Here is an 18,733-nt window from a genome sequence, read left to right on the forward strand (position 1 = left end):
CAAACTTCTTTTTGTATCCTCACCTCTGACTCTGTATGCCACTGACAGTAGTCATACTAGGTGATCCTTCAACCATTTCTGCCCAGAACAGCCCTATGTTTTGTCCTGTTGTTTCCTTCCTCCTCACTGCTCTTTATTTCCAGACACTGCTTCTCACTGATCTCACCTCAGCCTCTCTTTATTCACCATAGCCCCACTCAGGCTGCTTTCCTTTTTGATTCACATTTCTTCTTGTTCAGGTTTCCTCTTGAGATAAGGAGCATCTGCCTTTATCTCCCTTAGCCACCTGGCTGCACATAATCCTTGCCAGCACGTCCCCCACTTTGCCAGATCTCTTTCCAGTGCTACTGGAAGGTTTAAAAAAATTTGGATGTGGGATGCACTTAAGAAAAAGTCCATCCAGAGGGAGCTCTGAGAGCATGAAGGTGGGCACATTAAGGAAACACTGGCTCTGTGATTGTGTTACACAAAAAAATACCTAGATCTACCAGAACATTAAATACAGGCTGTCAAGTTTTAAAAGTACCTGTTCCTTCTAAGGGAGGATGGCCGAATGGCTGTGCAAAACCAACAGTTAAAAGCACTTGCCAAATGGGTGTTGTACACATATATATACATATTGCATGTGCAGTGTTTGTGAAGAGTTGTAGTTGTCGTGTATAGCATATAAACAAAAGGCCCAATGCAAGATATATCTGGTTTAGCAAAGCTTGAAACAGAACTCCTCGCTTGCATCCAGCAAGTCCCTTAGAAGTGTATACACGCACACACACACACATATATATATCGAAGTAAACGGCTGTAATGCTTCATCAGGTTCAGCTTTTTGGGGGTCAAGGTCCAAACTGACGAGGAAAGGGACATGATTGCTGAGCTTGCTGAGAACTGCCAGTAGAGCAGTACTTGCTTAACATCTCCAAGCCACGGGATGAGCTGACCCAATGCATATTTTGATGAGATTCCCAGGACGCTATATAGCTCGCAGGGAAGAAATATGATTTAAGAGCTCCTCTGGGAGACAAAGCAGCCTGAGAGAGGAAACCCACGCCTGCCGCCAAGACACCCTGCCAAAGGGCACCCCGATGGATCACGAGGGCTAAGGGTTTCGTGAGGAAGCATGTCAGCCGCCTCACATACTGCAGCTCAGAAGCCATACTGCAGGCAGCTCCATGGTCACAGTTTTTATTTTAACAACACGACCAGTGCTGTTTGTTCTATGGCACTGGAGAGGGCTCCCGGCCTTGCTGCCACCACACAACATGGCAGTAGACTCAGAGCATTCTGGGAGCTGTAGTTCAGCCATGGAGGTTGGGTCGCTCCCTCACACCAGGGGGATAAAATATTCAAGCGTGTTTGTTCAGGTATCAATTAAAGAGATGCTGCTGTTGAAGCTGACTGTTAATGATATCGTGAAGATCTTGTGTGTGTAGCACACAAATTGCAAAAGTGAATTTCCAGAAGGAATGATAGAGACACACTTTGCTTACGGTTAGTAGTAAATTTGCAGTAGTAGCTTGGTCTAAATCACTTCAAACTGTAGGATATAGATGTTTCTAATAGGAACGATGAAGGACTGACTCTCAAACACTGGCAGGTCACCAAGCAAAATACACAAATTTGCAAGACACGCATTGGCTCTGAAGGATTTGCTACTTATTTAATCGATGTTTTCTTATTGTCTGAATGAAAGAATACTCCATAAGACATGAGCGAGACCTCTGAATATGATTACATCTGGGAGGAAGTCTAGAAGAAGCCTTTCCAGCAAAATCCTGGCAGAAAGTTTGCCTAAAGCAGTGATGAAGGACACCGTTTTCTGCCGTGTTTGAGTTTTTATGTGTAATTAGTTAACAGTTTTGCCTTCAAGGAGAACCAGTTCCATTAACAGCTTTTCCTTCAGCTGGAAGTATATCAGATTTTCCTGGATATCAAATGACTGCTTGGATCATATTTAGCAGAAGTCTGTTACCTATGGATTTATTTTTCTTCATTTTTTAATGTTGTAATATCGTGAAGACACACTTAGTTTAAGAAGATACGTGTCGTTGTAACAGTTGTTTCAGTCCTTCCTGAGCTTTATTATTTTGCATGGGATTATGTTATGTTGGCAGATGCGTAGTTACCTGGGTCATCCAGTGGCACCAGCGCTTAGCTTTCACACACTGAATGGGGAGACACACCAGACAAGGTAGCAAAGGATAGTGGGGGCTTCATAAACCTTCAGCCTAAACAGAGAAGAAGAAGGAAGGTTTCTTCCCATGAAACAGCTCCAGAGAGACATCACTTAAATGAAGTGTAATTCCTGCTTCAATGTAATTAAATGGAGAGATCTTAAAAAAACACCATGCACACAAATACTCCACCCAAGTTACTGTGAAGCTACAGGCATCTCTGACAAACATAGGGCTTGGCTTCTATAAACTATAAATAGTGAGGTGATTGGTAGCTGTGGGGGATGTTCCTCCTAATGTTCATGTTTGGGTATCGATTTTAAACTGAGAAGTTTCAGGCAAAGCAGTTGGTTGCTTCTAGGACAGAGCTAACACGTGCCTTGGGGAGTGTGAAGGTGGCAAAAGGAGAGAACGCTGGGCAAGGGAGAGGGAAGGGAGGGAAGCTGATGTGGCCTATGCCTGGTTCATAATACCTCTGAAGTAAGGCTCTAGCATATGCTTTCTCCTGATCTGGATACTGTCTGGGACAGCACTGGATGACATGAGCCAAAGCTTGCAATTAAGCATAATGAGCAATTAGCAGCTCGGTGCTTAAGCTCCTTTCCAGGCCATGTATTTTCTAGCGTTGTAGACATAGCTTAGAGACCTTTGGGCAAGAAAACACTATGCTGTACATGATAGGTGGAGACTTGTTTAATTTTAGAAGGTCCCAGACCAGGGTTAAGAAAGTTCTGCTTCTGGTTCTTTTCCCCTCCACCACATTCAGCTGTCCTGGCACACCTGTGTACATCAGGGAGGCTGATCTGAAGAACCAGAATGGATTGAGGTCTTATAGCTGTACCAAAACTGGGCTTGTGCTGAAATGCAAACAATATGTAGTAAGAAATATTCTTAAACAACAACAAGAACAAAAAACTCCAGGTGAACATCCCAATTGCACATTATGTCAATATTTTTTGCTTTGGTTTCTGGCTTGTAAAATCACAGATTTACAGAACCATAGGGGTTGGAAGGTGTATGGGAGATTGGTAATCACAGCCTGAACCTCTGATTAATCAGCTGAGGCAAGTATGGGGTCAGCTGTGGGAGCACAGGTGAGAGTGATGTAGCTGTGCTCCCGGAAGGGGTGGAGCTCGACTCCATTCCCCCTCTGAGACCTCATTTAAGGGCTGACTCCCACTGAGGCAGCATCTCTTGGAGATTGCTCTCCAGTGAGGACTGCCCCAGCTTCTTCAGCCAAGGCACCACCACTGGTGAGTTTTCCTTTGCTTATTCCTTCTGTGCATTTGCTACCATCTGTATATTAACAACCAATACAGAAGGGAACTCTGGAGATCATGGAGTCCCACTCCCTGCTAAAGCAGGTTCCCCACAGCAGGTCACTGAGGTGGGTCTTGAATATTTCTAGACAAGGAGATTCCACAGCCTCTCTGGGCTGCCTGTTTCAGGGCTCAGTTGCTGTGACAGTGAAGGAGTTCCTTGCTTTAGTATGGAACTTCCTGTGTTCTGCTTTCTGCCTGTTGCCCATTGTTCTACTGTTGCTTGCCGAAAATAAAAGGGTGATTATATTTCAAAGGCAGCAGTTCTTTGTTCAGAACAGGTTCAAAACATGCAAAAAATGATGCATGTCTGACAAAGCACAGAGAAGCAAATGTAACATATGTACTACCTCAAAGCATTTCAGTCAGCTGAGCATGCTTGTACTGAGAAAGAACTTGACCACAGTGGGGTCAATGAAGCTACAGATTTTAAAAGAGAGTATGAAATATTCATGATCACACGTAATTCAATGGCTGTTCATTGAGGCTTTACAAATGTGCAACCCCACCCACAATAAGGAATGTATGCAACAATTAGCTGATTTCTTCCACTGCTTTGCATTGCTATAGAGGACAAAGACTGCAGAGGAAGAAGAAGCAAGGTATTTATATATAGTAGATACCATAAAGATTAATTGTCTGTAATATCAAATGCTGTCTTCCTGGGTATTAGTATTGTGTATGTTTTGGTTTGGGGAAATAATAAAAAAAAAAAGCTTTCTTGGATTCCAAGCCTCCATTATTACTGGCCTACACACTGAGACATCATAAATAATGCAGAAAGCTGCTGCCCCAAAGTCAGGAGCTTGGAACGCATAAAGAAAATACAGTTCCTATGGCTGCCTTGTGTCCTGAGAAGTGCTGAGCCAGGCAGAGTGCAAGGGCATGTGCAGTTCAAGTGGGGAGGGAACAGCTCCAGCAGGAGAGATAGGTAAGTGAGGGCTTTCTTGCAGCACAGTGTAGCTGGATTCTGCTCTCTGAAGTCTGGAGCAATGGATGTGTGGAGCATGGTGGGAATGTGGACCAGAACATATCCCCAGCTGACAGAGAAGGTTGCCCAGGGTATGAAGGGCACAGCATGCCTTAGGACTCGTCTTCTGCATTCTGCAGTGCTCACAACACAGAAAAAATGGTGGGTTTTTTTGGCTGCTCTTCATTTTAAAGCCACACCCTTGGTGCAGATGCTTGCACGGAGGCAGTCCCTTGATGCAGTATGCAGTCCTTGAGTTTAACCTGCTGCAGAGACTGAGATGGAATCCTTGGATTTAGGAGGGCACCTCTTTCCTATGAACTCTTCAACCCCATTAAGCTTTCTTTTCTCTTTTCCTCTGTTTCTTATTTAATGTTTTTGATTCTTTGTGCTCTTCCAGCGCATCCTTTTTTGTCACCTGCTACCACTTGATTTTTCTCAAGTCTTTTCCCCTCACACTGCCTATTTTTGTGGGGTGGGGAGAGCTGAAATGACACTTTGTTTTCTAAAGTAATGGGCTGATATCCATCCCTGTCATGGAAAATCAAGGAGAAAATTTGCATCTGCGTTTTCACAAAAGCCTCTTTTTTATTCCTGCTCTGCTTTTCAAATAAGAAACTTGAAAGCATCTCCCCAAGGCTATCTAGTAGTGCTCAGGAAAGACTTCCATCAGCATGATTTTCATGCAAGCATCTCCCACCCTGCCTGTGCTACAGCTTCTAGTTTCCTCTTGTAGCCTTCAGCTCCCCACACCTGCTTCCCTTCTTGGTGCACAAGGTTCTTAGTTATGTTCATTTCTAACTGGGTATTTTGGGGTGAGTCAGAAAGGGCAGGTGGAGAGGAACGTAGGCACTGGGTCAATATTTCTCTTCATGTAGCTGTAAGAATACAAATTGGCAAGTCATTAAAGTAACTGATACTAACATTTGACCTTGTGCACTGATTCAAAGAGTCAATAAGGTTAATATGAAGTATGGGCAGGCAAACTGCACTTTTCCTTATGAAATTATGTTCCATAAGGACTGCCAACATGTTGCATACCTTCAGCTTACATGCTGATAGAGTAAAATCCTTCGTTAAATAAACCCATTCTTTTGCTAAGCTGTTCTCTGCAGTCACCTTTCTCCAAAGCAGAGAGGGGGAGGAGACTTTACAAATATATATCTTTTTTGATAGATGACGGTGTTTATGGTTGTTTTGTTCTGTAAGGTCATGCAGTCACCACCACTTTCTGCTTCTCCCTTTACTTCTGTACCTGTACATGGAAGAAGTCAGGCACAACAAGGTGCCAAATGCCAAGGTGCAGATTGCCACTGAAATATGTTGCAGTGTGAGTGTCCAACCTTTTGGCTTGCCTGGGCTGCGCTGAGTGAAGAGTAATTGTCTATAAGGCAGAATCTGTAAAGGTTGCTCTGAAAGTAATGCCTCCTAATTGTTTTCATGGAAAGTACAGCAGATAGAAAAAGCATAATAACACTGTTTCATAGAGCAAATTCTCAGCTATAAAACACTCTTTTTCAACATACTCACCACCATTAGCTATTATGTTCATCAGCAGTGAATAAGGGCTTGCATGCTGTGCTCAAAATGATCTGCACCAGCAGAGGTGACCCACTGTCACTGTTGCCACTGCTGAAATTCACCACCCACCATGAAACTGTGCTCACATCCACTGTTTGGTCTCCAAAAACATTCAGCAAGTGCCAGTGGTTGTCAGCAGATCCATCTTTGTTCTGCACGAAGGAATTCATTTCCAATCTTCTTCATCTGCACTGCCAGATCAGGCGCCATTGCAACATTTTGCCCCTCTGCTGCCATCTGTCACACGGCAACAACATGTAATGGATACTGGTGAGAAGGTTCAACCACTACTGCCATCTGCCTCTGTCATTGTGGAACAGTGTTGTGAAATAGGAAGCACTACTTTTGGACAGTCCTCATTAAATAGATAATATTGTATGTAAGTATTGAAACATGTTTTAATTTTTAATGTTTTTTTTTATTAAAACATTTTAAAAAGAGAGCAACAAAACCATAAAAGTCATGGGATATATGATCTTAATGTTGGTTTATGAAAGCCTGTCAAAGAGGCACGGTCAGATTTTTGATTGCAATTCTTACACACTCCACTTGAAAACTCGCAGGTAATGTACGTATGTCAAATGAAAATGGAGTTGCAAATAAATTGATCATTTTTTCGGCAGTCTTGAAACCTGTTCTCGAATTCCTGTATCAGAATGGAAAGCACGGCTGCAGATATTTTGCTGTTCACAGAACTCTGTTTAGCCAGTATATCAAAACGCATGAAGTGAATTGACATAACTGAGTCAGTGCTGCACTGCACCCTCCTTGTGTCCTAGTTTCAGCCCAGATGGTGCCGATCGCACATCAGTGTGTGGTTGGTGCTGAGCGATGTGTGCGTACCTAGAGCCGTGTTACAGCATTCCTTTAAGATTAAGCTGTCTCTGGTACTGCAGGATCTGAGCTGTACAATTTACAGTATATCTGTGCAAAAAGGCTACCGAAGTAACCTTTGGAAAAGACAAATGAAAACAACCTAGAGTCATACAGAATGCATCCCTTGTGGCATGTTGAAAAGTTTTTCCTCTTACATGAGAAGAGTTCTTTTGAATTATTGCTAAACAAACTCGTATGGAAAAAAAATCCATACTGAAGAAGTTATTCCTTAACTTATTCCACTTTTGTTCTTTTCTTTAAAGAAACGATGGTGTAAATAGCCCTGATTTTGCAGTTTTAAAGTCATGCTTCCTCAGATATATAATTTTTCCTGTAGTCTGATATTTTTCATATTTTTTTTGACCCATATGCTTTTAAAGTGACTTTTTTTTCATGATTCACAAAAGTCTCTAAGGCATCTCCTGAGATATTTAGACCCCGAACATAAATTTCTGTAGTCAAAGCATTTGGGGGATGTGTGTTTTCTTTTCTTGCTTGCTTGGATAACCCCCAAATAACTTCAGTTTGAAACTTGGCATTGAGCTAATTTGGAACAGAATGCAATTTTTCTGAGTGCTCAGAGAAACAATTTCTGAAACAGTAAGGATCACAATCCTGCTCCACAGTACTAAGGATCACAATACATGGTGTGTATTTGCAAAGTAGTTTGGTAGTTTGGAGTGGCAGACTTGGCTTCAAGGGGAATAACCAGGAATGATCTTTGCTGTCCTCACACTGAGGATCTGACTAATGGGTTTTGGAAAAATGAATGTAAGGAGGGGTGGAGTTCTGGGAGCAGTTATACCTCTTCTCACATTTTCTTCTGCTCTTCCCAAATTGGTGGAATAAACGGAGACAAATTGCTGCTGGCAGACAATCTGTGGTGTTGTAGCCCTGGTTACGATTACAAAATGCGGGACATTTGGCATGAGGTGGAGGTCAGAGGTGGGCTTATGAGTCAAGGACCATGAGCGGTGAGCAGCAGATGTTGTGGGAAAGAACTTACGGATCCCAGCAGATCTCTGTGAATGAAGCCAGTGCAGTGTGAAACCATACTCTGAAGCCTTTCTTTTGCTTCCAAGCTATGAGTGACTTGGAAACCAGCTCAGAAACACAGTACAAATGTTCCCCAACCCTTCTGCCCCATCAGTTCATTCTGATTAAATTCTAAGGAAGGCTAGGAAAACCAGTCTACAAGTGGGAGTGAAAAAACAAAGGCTTCTGGTTTTAGGTTGTTTCTGTTCCACTCCCTCATTGTCAGCAACTTTCTCCCATTGCTGAGAGTACCACACCACACATCCAGTGATGCACTGAGCTTCCTTCGGGCTGCTGTGAAGGTTGTTTGACTGAGTCTAAATACTACTGTGAAAGTCTTGAGTTATTCATTTATCAGCATATTTATTTTGTGCTAAATGCCTTTGTTCCTTCTTTCTGCCTTCCGTTACTAGTATGCCCTTGACCAAACAGCTTTTCCCAGGAAGGAATGGTTCGTTTAAAGAATGTACAGTGCAATTTGTTTATTTTGCCATTTGCAAATACAACTATTGAAGGTAATAAACCTCAAAAAGGGAGAGCAGGAAAGCTTTTTTGCTGCTGGGCTCATTGTATTCTTTGGTTCTTATGCTGGAGGCCCCAAAAATAAGCAAGACAAATAAGCCCGTGTTTGAAATTCTCCATTTGGTTGGAAAAGATGCGTAAGCTAAACTCAGTTCCCGCTCAGCAAAGCATATTAGAATGTGCTGAGATATTAGTAACCCCTTAAATGTCTGGCTTAAACTGTGCCTAAATCTTTCAGATTAAGAAAAAATAATTTTCTAGAAAGAGAAAACTTCTTGGCTGTTCTTCTAGTCGTTACATTTGTGTGTGTCATTTAGAGACAAGCAGGAAGATGGGAAATGCACATGCCCTGGTTAAACTAGATTTAAAGGAACACTTTGATACAGCTTCATTTAATGGACTAGTTAAACTGAAGGCAGCGGGGGATCCTGCTGGAGCCATGGGAAAGAATAAAGAAGTTGGCTACAAGACAAAAGAAAATACAGAGGGAAAAAATGGATTTTTGCCTAATAGGGAAAAAGAGGAAGCACTAAAAAGTTTACTTATAAGGTCTGTTGTTATTACCTGTCTCTCTAATAAAAGGTAGATCTTGAGAAAGTAAGTAACACTCTTTAGCCCGATATTGATCTGGAACCCCTTCTTGTTGTAGGGATTTGAATGAGACGATATAAACTGACCTGGTCAGACTCATGAAGTTTTGAGACGACAGCTTTTCGAATTATATTTTTATCTATAAGCACGGCTTTTCCACTTGACTTGAAGATGGTGCAAATATTTAAATCCCCAAGTCATCAAAATAGTTTGCAATCATTTATGTTGTGGTAACTGAACTTGATGCACTGCTAGAAAAAAGAAGGAATATATAAGAGATATCAGATATCAGTTGTATGAAATGTGTTATGCTGACTTTCCTTGCATGCAGCAGTAAAGAATGACTAAAGGTGTCTGGCAAACCAGGGGCCTTCTAATGCCCAGAGGAGTGCAGGTCCTAATGCCTGGTCCATTGTGGTTCTTGTGGTGCCTGACATTTGGGTGCCTAGGGCTCAAGGGGTCTTGAAGGACTCTTCTTCATCAAGAATCAAATAAGAGTTTCCCTGGGAGCTGGTGACAAAACCTGCCAATTCAGGAGTCAGTGTTGGATGAAATTCCTGTGTGGGTGATGTGGACTGAGGTGGGCCTTGGGATCTTCTCAGGTTGAGAGGAACATAGAAGGAGAGTTGAAGTAGGCTGAATAATTTATGAAGAGAACCATTTTCAATTGCCTATATTGCTCTTTCTGATACTGACATTGGAAAGACGGGATGTTGGGACCGTAGAGATGCTCACTAGAGTAAGTGTCTTGTTCTCATCCCATATTAATACAATATTTGGCATCCGAAGGATGACATTTTGCACTTAGATTCCTGTGTAGACTAAATCACTTTACATGACAGTGTTGTTTTCATATTTCTACTTAATTTATTTATTGGAGTCAATTGTTTATATCAGACTACTTGTGTAATGTCCAAACTTCTTCTGATTGTGTATACTAAGCTGTTAAGCAGAATAGCCTTGGCTATTGAATGTAGCATAGATTTATATCTACGACATATCCGAGAATACCAAGGACTAGAAAAAGGTCCTGAGAAATGTTTAAAATATTTTTGAAAAGGAGATTGAAGGAAACTGACTTAGACGTACAGAGCATAATAGAGAGAGGGCATCATTTATAAAAAGAATACGGTCTATACAGAACAAATAAACTTCAAAATTAAGATCGAAGGACATTTTACTGCTCAAGTTCCAGAAAACCAACAGATAGGAAAAAATGGTTATTTAAACACCGATAAATGAACACAGAAATGCCATTAGACTGTGGTCATTTTTCAATGTATAAACAAACCCCGTCTTTCCTTTGCAGTAATAAAACATCATTCTAAGGCTAAACATAGTTGAAGGGAGGGAAAATACTTCATCTGATTACATTACAGTAATCTCCCACATTTAAGTGATACATTTAAGTGTGCATTAAGATGCATTTAACCTGAGTGTAAGCAAGGGGAAAAAAAAAAATGGAAATCATCTTATTCACAATGTAAAAGAGACTCTGAGTTGTTCTGGTAAAACTTATCGACCATTTTCAGGAAAGCAAACTTCCTGGGGAGTTCTGAAGCCCACTCACCTGCTCAAACACAAGCTGTAGGGAGGGTCTGGCTTTGGCACGTTCTTTCTTCCTCGGGAACACTTTTCTGTTCAAGAAAATGTAAACATGTGAGTACAGCACCAAGTACAATTTCCAAAATCTCAGCCTCGGCCCAACGCAGTTCTGTGTAGCTTCAGGTGCCATTGAAGTATGCAGATACTGCCGGCAGCTCTGTTTGTTTCTTTACGTATGACGTAATTACTAAGAGGACTATTTTTCACCTCAGTGATTTCTGGTGCAAATGATTTGCAAAGGCGTCCTCGATTTTTGCGGAGGCATTTGCAAACATTCTTCCTGGTACTTGACTTCTATTAAAGAGCCAAGGAAGGGAACGAGTAACACTTCCCATTCTAACAACAGAAGACAGCCCTTTCAGGATGTGCCCTTTCCACATTCTCAGGTTTGAAATGCACCTCTGGTATTGCTGAGAACCTCTGAACTTCTTGGCGTTATGAACCTCTTCAGAAACCCAGATTGTACAGACATGAGAGCACCAGTGTTTGGATCCCAACATGCAGAAAACTTCACCTTGCTTCGTGTATCCACCTGAAGGTGGAAAGTTTTCCTTCTGGCCCAAGCTGATTTCTGGGGGTATTAGCTAAGCATTACCAAGTTTATGGACAGACTGAGGTGTTTGCATCTGACAGCACCAGATCTGTGTTTCCAGGTGATCTAGTAGAACAGATGCTATTTTCATTATTACAGCTGACATCTCTTTTACAGGTGATCCAGTCAGTGGCTTTGGATCAAGTAAATCTCTCATTTGTTTTGCTCCCATCAGGTTAAAACAGATCGGGTAGCATAACTGTTTTTGAAAGAACGCTTGCTTCATTTCTTAAGAGAACTGCTTATTTCATTCTGTAAGATGTTATTAAAATGACTTTCCCACAAATAAAGCGCAGCGTCTAAGAAAAAGCATTTCATATTTACCACTGCCACGTCTTAACTAAGTTTCAAGCTGATGTATCCGTGGTGTTTTTAGGAACAAGTCCTCAGTGATTATTCTTCTGCTTGTGCATTACCCTGTGAAGATTGGGGACAGAATCTGTGGTGTGGTGAGGTACCTGTCAGACCAGCCCCTGGCTTGAAGGCAACAGCAGGCTAAAGCAGACAGCTGATGTGCTGATAAGTATAACCTCCTTCAGCTACAAAATGTAGATAAAGCTTGGGATTCAAAGGCTCCAAAATAAAGGAGTGTTTTGATCTGATTTTGGTTTTCACTTGGTTCAATTACAGTGACATGTCAGCTCAGCCTGCTGCTGGTTTTACTTCCTATTAGCAGACCTGAGTGCACAAATAATTCTCTTGACAATGATCCTGTTCTTGAACTCATATCCATGGTAAGCTGTGTGACTGAAGGGAGGACAGCAGCTTCTCACAAAGCTGCCTCAGCCCTTGTGAGGAGCGTGTTTTCATTCATGAGGTACATTTTCCTATGGTACCTGACTGAAAACGGGCACAGGCCAGGCCAGGCAAAGCTGCCATCTCAATATGATGGCAGAGGCTGGGAGGTTTCATGTCACAGAGGCAGAGAGAGCTGCACTGTGAGACACACCAGTCACAGAAAAGATCAGAATTGTTGTGTGAATGGTTTATGTTGGGAAAGCAGCAAGCAGGTGCCTGCGGCACTAAGTTCCTGACAATGCTCCTTGTCTGTGACTCAGTGCAGGCCCAGAGCTCTGCAACATGGGATAGTAATGAGAGTGGGGCAGAATGAGCCACTATGGTTTTTCTGTCTTACAACAGCTCCTATTTTAAGGCCACTGCGTAAACTACATAAAGAATCCTACTTGTTAGAGCATTAAGCAATTATCTAAGCAGGAAACACTGCACTCTGGTGACAGCAGGACTAGCTGGATGTGACAGGTTAACACCAGCATTTATTTTTCCTCTACACAAGCTGTGTCACAGGAGCACAGAGCTACTTGTATGTCAGCATTTGTTCAAATCAGTCTTAGGAAGTGGTCTTATAACACTATGCCTGCTGAACATGCACTTGGGGTGCCTAGTAGTGACTTGAAGCAGACTTGAGAGCAACAGCAAAGTAACACGTCTCATGGGTGCAGCTGATTGACTTCCAGTCTTGTGAAACAAAAATGGGAAATACAGCTTGCTCAAGAAGTTACAACAACTGTACAAAAGCAATAGGTTCAAGGAGAGCTCTACTTGGGTGTCTTGAGCACAGGGGCCATGAGGCCATAGTGGGCTAGGAAAGCAGAAGGATACAATTAAACCAGATTAGGTAGTATTACTGCCATATGGCCCATTCTGCGAAAGAAGATTATTGAATGATGGCGGTACTGATTAACAAGTGAAAAAAAAAAAGGGAGCAGGGGAAGCAACACAAAAAACAACCTGGCTGTAAAACTGAGTATCATTTGCTTCATCTGTCCTTACAATCACAGCGAATGATCTTACCTTTGTGGTTTCTGTTAGACCAAGATTTTTCTTATCCAGCTTTGCTTTACTGATTAGAGCCACAGAGTTTAGAAAAGGTCTCTTTACTTACTTATTGCAAAAGAAAGCCTAAAACAGTGAATGAACTTTTTAACCAGCTCCCAAGCTGCTTAGTTACGTGTGTTAGTGTGTTAGAAGGAAAACAAAGCAGAAGCAGCAAGCAGCCCTTCAGTTTGAGGGTGAGTTGGCGGAGGGACTCTGGAGCTGATGGCATGGCAGGAACATGGGGCCAGATCCAGGATGGGACCTGGGATGCAGACCCCAGCCACAAGGCAGGGAAAAAAAAGCACCACTCATAGGAGTGTATTGTTTAGATCGTGCTGATCTGACTCACAGCAAAAGGATTTTTTAAAAGCTAAAACAGCAGTAAACAACAAAGGAGGGAAGAAACAAAGAGGGTGGGGACTGTACGTAAAGAATAGAAAGCTCACAAGAAACTTCAGAAGAGGAATATTTCAGATTTAACAACTAGCTGTGTATTGATGAACACATACTGCCCTGCAAAAGTGCTTTTTCTAATGATGTTTGTCCCTTACCAGTAAGAAATAGTTTTAGGTCTGTTAACTTCCCCTAACTTCGTCTAAAAATGTCATTTACTCTGAAAAATAAATAAATAAATAAATAAATAAATAAATAAATAAAAGTAGAGAAATCCAGCTCAAAATGGCTGAAGGAGTTTTTTACTTCTAACATTTTGGCTTGCTTTAAAGTATGAAAAAGTAGTCTGAGGTTCAGCCCCCACTGATACAGGTTCAAACATGCTGCAAACACCACCCCTTCCCCAGGGCATGCCAAAGTACCTCTCTGCACAGGGCAGAGCAGGGGCTCATGCAGCTACTGCTTGGTGCCCTGCTCCCAGCCAGGCACTGTAATTCACTGACACAGCCTGGAAACGTGCCCAAGGCCTGTTTGCGTGGCTCAGCCAGGGATTTGTTGGGCGCATCCCAGAGAGAATGACAGAGCGGCTTCATAGCAGCGTGCTGCTGTGAGTCTGGTCCCGAGACTGCTCCGCATCACACTAGTTTGCTGTAGGGACCTTGGTGCCAATGTGTGTCAGCAGTGCGCTAACAGCACTCTCTCGATTTCAGCAGGCACATCCCTGGTGGTGGCAGGAGGCCAGGTACGGGGCCAGCTCTGCTGATTCACAGGAGCCACACATCCTCCCCCAGTGGTGAAACCCTTGCCTGACCTGTGAACATTGCAAAAGGGGATGGATCCTTTCCTAAAACTTCATCGCAACCTCATTGTTATGATATTAATGTCTTGGTAGTTGTTGATGGGTCTGTATGGATGAAAGAGCAGAGCCTGCAAGTGTGTAAGGCTTCAGGTTGAAAGCAAATTGAGTATCTTAATGTAAGGGGAATGAAAAGGATTAGATTTAACAACACAGTGAACTAACCATTTCAATATATCGTCCATTGGTTGGCCAGGAGTTGTTAACATTATTTAATGATGTTGAGCATGTAGGCAGTTAGCGGAAAGAATGGGCAGTATCCGTGCGTTCTTTCTCTTGATGTAACATGTCAAACTATGACAGATGCATGCAAAGAAATCCCTTGGATTCTGCTTTCAGCTTTAGGCAGCTACTAAGTCACTATTTCCATTTCAAATGTTTATTTTGTTTATCTCTTCTCATCTTTTTCCCAGGACAAATGGCTGTTCTCAGATGAATCCATCCCCTTAAAACCACAATGTGAAAGAGCTCATTGCTCCAGCCAGGAGGACAAGACGTGTGATATTTTCTATGTTATGAAAACAGCATCCACTAAAAGTTTGTAAACATTGAAGTACTCATGTTTTATCTGTTCTGCAGTCCCCTGGGAGATCTAAAAGCAATAAATGAAAAGACTGTCAGTACCTCAAGAGGATAATGAGAAGTTTTATTACCCAGGAAAGAAAAGTTTATATTGAAGCTCAGTGGCTACCAATTCCATGCATGAGAAGATAGTGCCTGTTTTAAAGAATGAGCAATATTTTTCTGATGGTGGGAAATAGTCCTCGGTTGCTGTAACAATAGGCAGAGAGAGAGAGCTATTGAAAAACACTGACAAACTGCTTGTGGTCTGTTTTTCTGTCCTCACTCCACTTGCTGGGGTTGGTTCAATAAAAGATGCCCTGAGTATGCAGGGCCAAAGCTCTGTGTGGTGGTAGCTATATCCTCCCCCCGAAGTTTAGACAGCTGTTACTGCTGCATTTGGTGCATGCAACACCCCTGCAGCTACCAGCACTGCAGTATCAGGTGGCCAGCTTCCAGATAGAAGATTCCCTCCCTGCTGGAGTAACAGGAAGAGCCTGAGGACTCTGTTTCCGAGCCACACACATGCAAATGTTGTATCAGATAAAGCAAAAGCAAATGGTCATTTATTTATTTATTTATGCTTAACTGAATGCTAACAGTCTAAGGCTTGAAAGTGAAATGAACACGTGGTTTTCAAATGTATTTATTTAAACTTAGATTTATGTATTGAGGAAAAGAGGAATAAAGGTAGCCAAGCGCAATACTCTGGCCTCATGTACAGCAGCTGACAGCACCGATCTTGGTCACACACAGGCCTGGTCCCTGCTGCCATCAGGACTGCTGTGAGTTGGATCCAATGCTCCTGTATGCCCAGTCTGCCTTGTGAATCACATCCTGGCTCTGTAGTTCACACTACAGAGGTGACATCTGGCTTGTCCGTAAGTGACAAGCAGCAGCTCACCTGCTGTGTGCTCCTGGTTGTACTGGTTTTGGTGAATGGATTAATGCTGCTTAGGACTTGGACTCACCAGACCAACAGGACAGGGATGCTGCTAGGGCTCTGTGGTATCTAAACCTGGGATCAACTCAGCTGTCTCTGCATCACATATCTCCCTTCACCACAGTGAAAGTAAAGCTGCAGCACTCCTTCATCCCTGTGCTATAATCTGGCACATGCTATGGGCTCTGCTTTCTCTCCTTGGCTTCTTGGATGCACTTCCTGGTGGTTTTGATTCATACTGGTGTTGGGAAGGCTTGGTATTATCTGCCTTCCACATGTGGATCAGATAAATTCAGTGCAGCATTACTGCAGGCATAATACAGCCCGGCTCACCAAACACCACTTGAGAAGCAGCATCTTACAATCATGAGATGTTTGGTACGATTTATGTCTTGGGAAGAATTGAGATGGTCTGACAAAAGAATCCAACCATCTGGAATCACTTGCATGACAGCTCTTCATTTCTAAATCCCTAAGCATTAGATCCTAAAGTCTGTGCACACCCAAAAATCCCATTAACGCTGACCAGAGAAATGGCTGCAAACAATCTTGAAATGAGAATTTCTTCATGTAAAAGGCAGATTCAATTCCAAGTTTAAAGTAACAATTGAGCTTTTTTTTCATTGCTCGATTAATCTCTTTTCCTTTCACATATTTAAAAGGAGCAAAAGTATCTGAAAATAAGTTAGATGGGTTTTTAGTACCTTCACTGTTTTATGGAAATCGTTATTTTCCGGGGGGAGGGGGAGAAGGGAAAGACCCAATAACTTTTCTCACACTGAATTTGTTAAAATAAGCCTTCAACAATGAAAACAAACACTCCAGTATAAAGTGAAAAATGTATGCAGGTGTGATGCAGAGCATACGAGGCCCATCTGTTGGGAGAGCTTGCAACAATTGTTATCTGTTTGCCGTAGGAGTAGTGTTACTTTAAACAACGTTTAATGTTGTTTTTGGCATAATGGTGAATCCAAGGTCACGTGCATAAGCTTTGTTTTAGAAACACGAGAAGCAGAAGCTTGTACTGTAAAGAACAGCACATCCCACTTGGAGGAGGACAACAGAACTAACAAGAACAAAACGTGCTGGAGGACACAGAGCTTGAGCTTCTCTTACCCACTAGTTAGCAACGTGACACTGAAGAACCTGCATTGAGAAGAAATCAGAATGAATATTGGAATATTTGAAAATGATACAGATTAGTCCATTTTTAAAGGAAATTTGGAAGGCCTTGGCCAAACAGCCAGACTACACAGAGCAAACAGTAGACAGCACCCAGCATAAATAAAAGCAAAGTAGCACACAGTAGTTAGACAAGAAGCACGGCTCTACTCAGGGCACCAACACTGCCTGGCTTCTGGGGACTTATGCTCAAAAAAACCCAACCTATCAACAGCTGAGGTTCTGGGACAAAGACTGACTTAGAAACCACAAGAGGAAATATAGTGAAGAACTAGTTCTGTGGCACACTTCACAATTTGACCCGCATCTTTAGAATTCTGAGCTGCATCTCAGCTGTCTTCAGCACAATATGGAACAACGTCTGACAGATTTTGCTATTTCCTTACTGTTTGAAAAAGGCTTCCCAGCAAAGAGTAGGCATATTTCCTGTCATTTACTCTTGACTGTATTGTCTCCAGCTTCCTGATGTTCTGTAGCCACAGCTTCTGATGCTCACACACAAATACGTAAAACTGAACTATTCTAGACGTCAGTGAAATTCCTGCTTCTGCCGCTATCTCCCAATGCAAGATAGGCACAGCCAGTTGCCCTCCAGCTGTGACACAGCACCAGCCGGCATGCCATATTGTCCACACAAACCCTCCAGCCGCAGTTCTTCATCCCTGTTCCCCATAGCACTAGCAAATGTTCCAGCACAACTCTAAACTCAGGTACACTGAAGTCTATGTAGTTTCCTAAACAGCTCTTAAGCCTTCATGCTGAAACCTGAAATCATTCATCTTCTTTTTACAATGGCATTTCTCACACAAACAAGATAAAAAAAAAGAGAAAGAAAACATACATCAGCAGAATAGGCTCTTTGCTTCTTGTTCATTAAGTAATTAATAAGATCACTGGAAAAACTCTGTGTAATTTCACAGGGATTAAAATAGCAACAGAGAAGTTCATTGTGTTGGCAGTAGTTTTGAGTAGAACAAACTAACGGGTGAAGCTGTCAAGACCTAACATCTCTTTGCTTTCAAGTTCTTGCTTGACCAGGCCCACCATTTATAATGCCATTTAAATAAAGCTCACTATGTTGAACAGGCACATGTGCTCAAGGCAACACCCGGATCTCAAGAACGTAAATTCTGCATTCCGAAGAGGCACATTACTTCCCTGAGTTTGCAGTGTTAAGGCTGCCCTTATCTGTTCCTCTCCATTCTGAAGAACAACTATATGTATATCTCTGCACAACACAGGGCCACAAGCAACTTGCCTTGCCCCCACTGTTGTAACACACTAGAACTGTATGTTTCCCATGGTTTCAGCACTGAGAAAAGGAATACTGTCTTTAAATGCTTGCTAAAAAACAGTAAGTAATCTTAACAAAGCTAAATGTATCATTCTGTACCTTGTTTGCATCGGAAGAGTCAGTTTTATTCCTTCCCATTTGCATGCAATCAATACGTTTAATACACAGTACACATTTTTGGAGATGTTGCCACCCACTCTCCTAGCAAAATAAGCACTTGCAGTTGTAGGTTGTACATTGTTATTTGTTGCACATTCCAGGTATAAAAACTAAGCGCTTTGTGTCCCTGCAAAGAAGCAACAAGAGGAGCAATCTTCCTATAGTCAGTTCAATAAAGTGCCCTCCTGCTTGACAGAGTGGCATCACCAGCAGCCTGCCCACCTTCACCTGCCCACCAAGCTTCTCC

The sequence above is a fragment of the Excalfactoria chinensis genome, chromosome 1, assembly GCF_039878825.1.
Source record: "Excalfactoria chinensis isolate bCotChi1 chromosome 1, bCotChi1.hap2, whole genome shotgun sequence".
NCBI lineage: Eukaryota > Metazoa > Chordata > Aves > Galliformes > Phasianidae > Excalfactoria > Excalfactoria chinensis.